The sequence below is a fragment of the Pteropus vampyrus genome, unplaced genomic scaffold (genome assembly GCF_000151845.1).
Source record: "Pteropus vampyrus isolate Shadow unplaced genomic scaffold, Pvam_2.0 Scaffold49, whole genome shotgun sequence".
NCBI lineage: Eukaryota > Metazoa > Chordata > Mammalia > Chiroptera > Pteropodidae > Pteropus > Pteropus vampyrus.
In genome coordinates, this window is record NW_011888830.1 from 5,433,275 (window position 1) to 5,441,388 (window position 8,114).

Consider the following 8,114-nt stretch of genomic DNA (forward strand, 5'->3'; position numbering starts at 1 on the left):
AACACCAAGCTAGATTCTTATCCTACTGGGTCTCCTCCAGTGGGGGTGGGGAGGGTCAAGTGAACACACAAAGGAGACAGGAGGATATGGGAAGGTATGCACAGGTGAATCACTGAGCCATTGTTCAACCTTAAGGCATATTTAAGACCGGACAACAATAGCAATTAAATCAGACACACAAGAACGTCAGCTGCACTAGGGCGGGAGATCAGCACACTCACTCCCGAAGACATCGCCACGTCCCTCTGCCTGTCTTCCTTATACCTGTCTTGTTGGGGATGATTCAGGCACAACTGGCAGACACTCTCTTGGCTTTTCAGCATTTGGGATCAATTCTAGCCACACACCATTCTGTGTACCTGAAAGGAGCGTGGAAAACTGCCCTTCAGACACCCTGGGTGCCATGCGTGCTCCATCCCCTCCCTGACTGGCCCGAGCACCCGCACTGGGTCCTGCAACTTCCCTTCACCCACCAAGGACCCCCTGAGCTTGCTCACTCCCATAAAGCAGATTCAGATGGGTTAAGTGAGCCTCCTTCTCCTGGTCTAGGAACGGTGGCTGTCAGGTGGAAAGTGAATGACAATCAAGAACTGGGTCAGGGAGAGAGAATGTGGCCCATCAGCTAAACCTAAAAAAAAAAAAAAAAGATATTTTTGAGGCAGAAGATAAGAAAACGATATCATTCTAATTTTTGTTTCTAGCTAGAAATAGACCACTATTTTTGTGAGGTTATACAAAGGTCAGTGTTTTCTAGTGCACGCTTCTATGCTTCTTACCCGATTACATCAAAAAGGTGTTATAGTTTCCTAGAAGAGTTATATCTAGCAATATTTGTATGGTTGTGGAGACCCCCTTTGCGAGACATAGGCAATTCGAGGTTTTCTCCGTCTAAGTTTGAAAGCGTTTGAAATGTCATCAAGCACACGTCGGGGGAGTTCTCGGATAGTGTATGAATTTCTTTGACCTATTGTATTTATTTTTAATCAATTTGATGTTCCCTCCAAAAACCATAAAACATTGTCCAAGTGATGCATCCACCTCAACTGTGCAAAAGTTTGGGGCTGCTTCAGAGGGTAGAGCACCCAGGATCTGCAAGGAAGGGTGTGTAAAGTGAGTGACTACAATTTAGGGCGCCCATCTTGTGAGAGATAAAGAAACTTTATAGTTCCTCTCTAGGATCTCTTACAGTTTTCATAAATGTTCATGAATTGAAGTAATCAAATTCAAGCTGGAAACATGTGGGGTGTATGTGTGAAAAGTAAGGTATTTTTGAGGGCGTATATAAAAGAAAGCTAATTTAAGTGAAAGAGTCAAGACTCTTACTCATTTTGAAAATAATACAATGTCTTTCCTCAGAAGAGCTCAATTTGACTTTTGCCTAAGAGCGATCAGTCCCCTGACTCACTCTTTTTCCTGTTCAAAGTATCAACCTCAAGGCAGTGAAAAAAAAGCAGAAAACTTTTATGAACAAAATGAGCAAATCAAATAGATTTCTTTGAGTAGGTGAAATGCTAGAGCCAATTGATTTTTCTGGGGTCGACTATCAAATTAATGGTGTTGTTTTTAGTGTCCATAAACCAATATCTTCTGTGTAACCACACATATCCACATAACACACCTTCTGATTACTTATCTGTCATCTGTCATCCTTACCTCAGAACTTTTACCTCCAACCGTACTTCAAAACATTGATATACACATTTCCCGTGGAGCCCTTCGACATTTAAACAATTCACTTGCTTCAGGTTTACTTAGGATACAAAGCCTGCAGATGACTATTTTGTCAACATTTTTAAAACAACTCATGACAAAATAGTATGCAAGGTATTGTTCTTATTTCTGATTTTGTGGTGACCGAAAGGCCATACAGCCCACCAGATAAAGCCTCTATCGATTGTAGGAAGAGAATTCATAATTCGTTTCCAGAAAGAGCTGCTACCAGGTAGACGTCTAAGGATAGTTTCCTGTATTTTCCCCACCGTATAAGAAAGTTCCATGGCTATGTTATGTATGAATACATTACGCATCTTAATGTGTGTATATTATCACCCGGGTCATTATTCAGCAGACATTATTCACTCGAAAACTATGTATTTAAATGAATATAAAGGCGTATTAGCATATCGTGCCTATTTTCAGATGGTTAATTTCATTATGGGGCAAAGAAACATCAGCCCTTCTGTTTATAGCTTGCCCCCTGCAGCAATAAAACTCCTGTAGAAACACTGAAACCAAATTAGTCCCTCCGTGTGTCACACAAAACCATTGTGGGGGCAGGAGAGTGTGGAAATTAAAAGCGAAAACAATCAAAATTAGGATTGGGGTTCTTCTTTGAACACCAGTGAACTTTGCTACATAGATAAAAATATAACTGGCTATAATGTAACATTGGAAAATGAAACGTCATTTTAGTTATAAATAACTACCGAACGAGCTACACACATGGTCTTGTTTTGGCCTGTCGTCACATCCAGGGAGGAGATGCCTTCGAAGGCGGCATTTTGCTTTCTTGGGATCGGTTGGCCTTTATCTTTTAGGTTACACGACTTCTATTCTCCTTTATCTTAAAGCTCTGGTTTTCTTGCTCTCATTGACCCAATGCCAAAACGTAAATTTATCCCTACTCGAATTTGTGCCAAGAGCACAAACATAACGTTTACAAGCGCAAAAAAAAAAAAAAAAAAAATTTTTTTTTTTCTATGTAACTAATCAAGCAGAGAAACGATAGCTTGTCACTATGCTTCCTTCCCAGGGTCTCTTCCACGGGCAGCGTATGAGCAAACGTTTCCATCTAGATGTCTCCTTGGCAGAGATTGTAAATCATACCCCGTGTCCCTCACAGCTAGACAGACTCGTCGACCGCATGGATGGTTTATGGCTTTAGAATTCGAGCAGGATCTGCAAAATAGCCCTTAACAAACTTATCACCAGGAAGTGTTGTTGTCCACCCGAGCTGGTGCACCAAGCAAAAGAGGAATCTGTCTGTTTTCCTTTCTCTGGGGCATTTCGAGTTATTAGGCAATACAGCCTATTTCCTTCCTTCCAACCCGAGAGGTATTGTGAGCAAACAATGAAAATCCAACTCTATTCATGTTTAAATTTTGCCATTGTGTGTCCTCCTGTGTATTTTTCTGCCTGGCACCACTGAAGTGCAAGATCCGATGTGCTTCTGGACGCAGTTCAGCTCTGGTGACCTGATGATGTAAAAACACGGTGGGTTACAGACGGCGTCCGTTTGTCAGTCCGTCGACGGCGTGTCGCTCTGCGTCTTTTAGCCATTCTTCTTGACTTGGTAAAAGCACGTTCTCTCTAGTCTCATACTTACATGTTCACAAAATATTTTGGCTTTCCCTTCACTCTCGAGTTCAGCCCTCAGCATTATTGCGGCGTGGCCCACACAATTAACGCGTGACGCCCTTTACTGCAGAAAAGTCCATCGGGGGGGAAAAAAATACATGTATTTATTGTTAACTTTTAGACATACCGAAAGGAGTTCAATAAATGGATTTAATGCTTACTCAAAAATTTAAGAATCCATTAGGAAGTTCTGTTTTACTGTGTCAGTGCGATACAGTTCAGACTGTAACCGTACCCTTTCCAAACCCCATTTAAAGTAAACCATTTATTTTTTCTACTTTTCCCACAAGTGCCTTAATGTAGAATTTGGATACTTTTCAGAAGAGACCTGTGAGGTAATGCATTTGAGAGACATAACAATATTTATAAAGTTTGGAAAAATCTTTTGCTTAAACGAATGGGGGGAATCATTTTCAGCGTCGGCAGAATGGATAATACTATTGATACTGAATTTGGTTGTTTCCTGTGACTTTAATAGCAGATGTGGGGAGCGAGTTCTCCTTATTATTATTCTTCAGTGGTTTATAAGGCAAGAATGGAATTTTAAGGGTTCAGGGCACATTATTATAGTACTAAAAAAAAAAAGTCATATTGTTCTCATTTTTCCAATATTGCATTTTTCCTTTGGTGCTATAGCATAAATTTTAATTAAATGGACCAATAAAAAAAAAAAAGACCTAACATTTGTCCTTATTTTACAAATAACGTTTCCCCTCTTGGGAGGATACAAAGAGCTTGATTAGACATTCACATTCGTGTTCTCTGCTCATCTATTGAAAAGTTTAAGGCAGGAGCCAGAAGTTTTCTCATATCACAAAGTGGGCATCCAATCTCAAACGAGAGAGAAGGACGTTCTGGTCCCTCCAACTCACTCAGTCTCCGGGCTGCTGCCACTGGAGGTGGAAACTGCAATATGAACACCTGTCCATGAGGAACTAGACTTGAGATAACCAGCTCATTTCACACAGACCATTGTCCAGCCATCAGATGGTAATTACTTTTAGTCCCCATCAGCCTCGCCTGGATTCCGGCCAATGGGTTGTGGGTGGAAGGGTCTGTATCACATTTCCATTCATCCGAGCCATCCAGTCTCTTTCTTGCTTGTTTTCAATTACATCGACATGGTGGCTTTGGCACATAGTAAGTAAATAGCAACGTATTCAAAAAGAAAGGTCTGAAAGCCAATATCTGAAAGATACTCTTGAGGTTTCAACGAGTACAATGAAACTGGCACAGAAATTCTGGCATTCGGACCCAAAGTCAGAAAATACAATTAATTAAGTTAATTGTGGTGAATTCGTAGGATATTTCATGAAAGCCAAAAGCAGCAGATGAAAGTCTAGAAAGCAGTGGAAATGTTACCGGATTTTCTACGAAATAAATAATTAGTAAATGAACTAAAACATCGATCCGATTAGAAAAAGGGCATCGGAAGCGTTGCTAGAAGATTGACTTTCGTTCTTACCTTTTTAACACACCTACCTCGAAGGAAGAAAGCCCCTGGACAATCCTGATGTTCTCAGACCTTCCAGAACTGTAAGATGATTTCACTTAGTGTGTCCTTTCCTTCCTTCTTTCTTTCTTCGTCACGGGTCCCCTGGCTCTTCCCGGTCTGTGCCCGGAAGTTTCCCAAGCCAAGACTAACACTGAGAGCTGAACAGTAGAAATGATCGAAATTAAAATAAAGCAACTACTTTTTAATTACATGACCCTTGTATGGAATTCATCATCGGGTCTGCTTTTCTTTGATGTTAACTATCTCTCCCAAACCCTTGAACCCAGCCCCCCTGAGCTTGTCACCCCCTGCTGGTTAATCTTCACTCGGCTCCCCCCTTTTTTCTCTTCTTTCAACCTAGGGCAAATTTAAAATACGAAATTTCAAAATACCCGGCATGCAATCATCTTATTTTCCTCTTTACTTTTGCTTTGTTTTATCTCACCAAAAAGCATGTTCTCTGGAATGGGAAGAATTATGTTCTATCTTTGTAGGATGTTTTGAGGAAGTGAATTCAATATTTCAGCAAACATTTCTTAAAAGGGAACATCCAGGTACTTTGCTAGGCACCAACCACACGTGATATTTACAAGCATCGTTTGATCTCTCAAGGAGATTAAAATCAAGAAACGAAGAGAGATGCTTAATGTAAATAAATAAAGTATCCTTAAATATCCTGGGTACTTTAAATTCTAAATAGGATGGAGTAGAAGTGCAGAGGATGGGGCATAGGAGTATTAGAAAACTTTTTCAAAATGGCGACTCCTGAAATGGATCTTGAGGGTTGAGTAAAAATTACCTAGCGGAGTGGAAGGGTGAGTGAAGACCCAGAGATAGGAAATTGCATATAATGGGTTGGCAGTATTTTGAGCATGAAAGAGGCTGTGACAAAGATGAGATGAGAGAGATTTCATAGGGCCTGTCGGGTGCCCTCCACTGAGAAATCTAGGCTCCTTCCGGCACTCAATGGAGAGTCACCAAAGTAATCAGATGATTATTAGTAAATGACTTCACTGACGCAGGGTGGAGGATGTGTTTGAGACCATTGCAATAAACGGTAATAGACGCTGGGAGTCTGAAATAAAGCGGTGGCCAGGGGAGCTGGAAAGGGCTGGACAGGAGAGGCAATAAAGAAGTACAGTTTCGAACTCGGTCATTGATCGGAAGCCATCAAATAAGAGTCATCGGTGTAAAAATAAATTACGTGCTGTTCTTACTGCTTTACTCATATAAAACTAAAGTGGGAACGCCGCTAACAGTGGGGTTCAGAGTTGCCCCCCGGGGGAGGAGTGCGGAACGGGGGAGTCAGAGAGCTGAGTATGCGTCCTGGCTCCCGCGTGTTCTGGCTTAGCTGCTTCGCATTTGTCATTTAGGCCCTTTGAGCCTCCGTTTTCTTTTATCCACAGAATAAGGAAGTGATGAAATATAATTTACAAAATTACCTGGCACATCATAGGCGTTCGCTCAATGTTATTCAGACTAAGTATCTTTTAAAAGAGAGACAAGGGACACCTGCTCATAACTGCCAGCCACGTGGCTGATAGGAAGCAAGAGAAGTAACTGGTTGGCAGCCGTTGAAGATGACATGGCTCCTTAGAGCTCATGCATCAAGCAGTTTATAAGAAAAAGTACCACAGTCGCTATGCTCTAGAGTTATAACCACAGCCGAAGGCAAGTCCTCGTGTGGGCACGGGGTGGAAACAGCAGCCTCATCTACAGAAAACTCCACACCTAATGGCACCTTCAAACATGCACACTATGCCCAATAAAGACACTTTGTACAGATTATTATGAATTTTCATTTGATCAACTTTAGGTGGTTTTTAATGACTTTTTACTTTAAAAATAAAGGTCTTATTTTAATTGGGGGTGGTCATTGCTCACTCATCGGATATAAACACGAGAAAATGGTTTGGAGAAGATGCTGCTTGCAAACTTCCGCTTGCATATTTACACAGAAACAACTTTCCTGATACATGTATGTCTATGAGATGAATGTAAATCCATCAATCCATCCAGGTGAAAATCTAAAAGCATTAGTACTCAAGTGTGTAATTATTAGGAATCGATTAATTGTTGATCTTCATAAGACTATAGCTTATCCTCCGGCCCAAACAATGAATCAATCAACCAATATTTGTGGATTTCACTGTAAGCAAAATGTAAGGTCACCGAAGTGACAGCAAAGGAGATGTAATTACAGACCACATGGAGCCTTTGAATCTGAAACGCAGAACAGCCTCCCAAGGCGTGGTGAAAGATTATCTGCGACAAAGGGAGTCTCCGCAGAGTACCAGATGATGGTGTTAGCCAAAACCGCTACAGAAGTTAAAGAGAGAAAGAGCCCACAGGTCACGTGATCAGAAAGCTTCGAACGGTGTTGAACGGGGACCAGATATGAGGATGAGCAGCTTTTATGTGTATGAGAAGAAAGAAAAAATAATCGTTTTGTGGCGTCTGCTATAACATCACTCTGTTCTAGATTACTATTTATACAAAAAAAAAAAAAAATGCCGTCAGGTAAGAAAATAGAAATGTTATGACAACATTGTGGAAAGGGACTTCTGTCTTCACCAAAATAATAGCAAAGTTCTGTAAACAATATAAAAAATTATTAAGGAGATATTCTACATTCCTTTTTTGGTACTAAATCCTCCAAATCTGATGTGTATTTTACACTTAACAATAGATCTCAATTCGGTCTAGCCTGGTTTTAAGGACTCAAAGGCCACATGTGGCTGATGGCTTCCATATTGGACAGCACAGGTCAAAATCAGACATTTGTTACGTATGTAGGTGAGATTTTATGTCTTAGCTCCACAAATCCATTGAAAGCTGCTTGAGAATTGGGCCTTCAGCCTCCATGTTTCTTAGTACCTAGATAAGTGCTGAGCACATAGTAAATGATCAATAAACATTCATCGATCGTTAGCTGGAACTCATACGTGGAACTTAAGCATGTTCTCAGTTACACCCTAGAGAGTATATGCATATCCCACTCGAGATCATTCTTTCTACACCAACAAAGAACATATTCGCACCTGTCAAGCTGATGTTCCGATGTGATGCAATAGGTTGGTTAAACAAAATGATCAATCCAATTTTGGTCCCAGTAAGTTTTCTTTAATTAAAGAAAACCCATAGGAGGACAAAGTCCACACAGCTTACGTGAGTTCAGTGTGTTGCTGCTGCTGTATTGTTACTGAGGGGGGTGGTGGTGTTACTATATCTAGAAAATAAATTTCCAAATATTATTTCAGAA

The 8,114-nt window shown here is 40.7% G+C and overlaps 1 long non-coding RNA gene across 9 annotated transcripts in view; it reads right to left on the reverse strand.

Moving 5' to 3' along the window:
- Positions 1 to 8,114, reverse strand: part of LOC105291711 — a 16,235-nt gene that overhangs the window by 5,568 nt on the left and 2,553 nt on the right. For 6 of the 9 annotated variants that reach the window (XR_002780198.1, XR_002780197.1, XR_002780201.1 and 3 more), the window contains exons 2-6: positions 4,840 to 5,010; positions 3,326 to 3,421; positions 2,443 to 3,194; positions 474 to 628; positions 265 to 359 (exon numbers count right to left, since the gene is read on the reverse strand). This is a non-coding gene — a long non-coding RNA (uncharacterized LOC105291711). Of the gene's footprint in view, positions 1 to 264; positions 360 to 473; positions 629 to 2,442; positions 3,195 to 3,325; positions 3,422 to 4,822; positions 5,011 to 8,114 lie in introns of all 9 variants that reach the window. The other 3 variants (XR_002780204.1, XR_002780200.1, XR_002780203.1) reach the window with 3 other exon arrangements.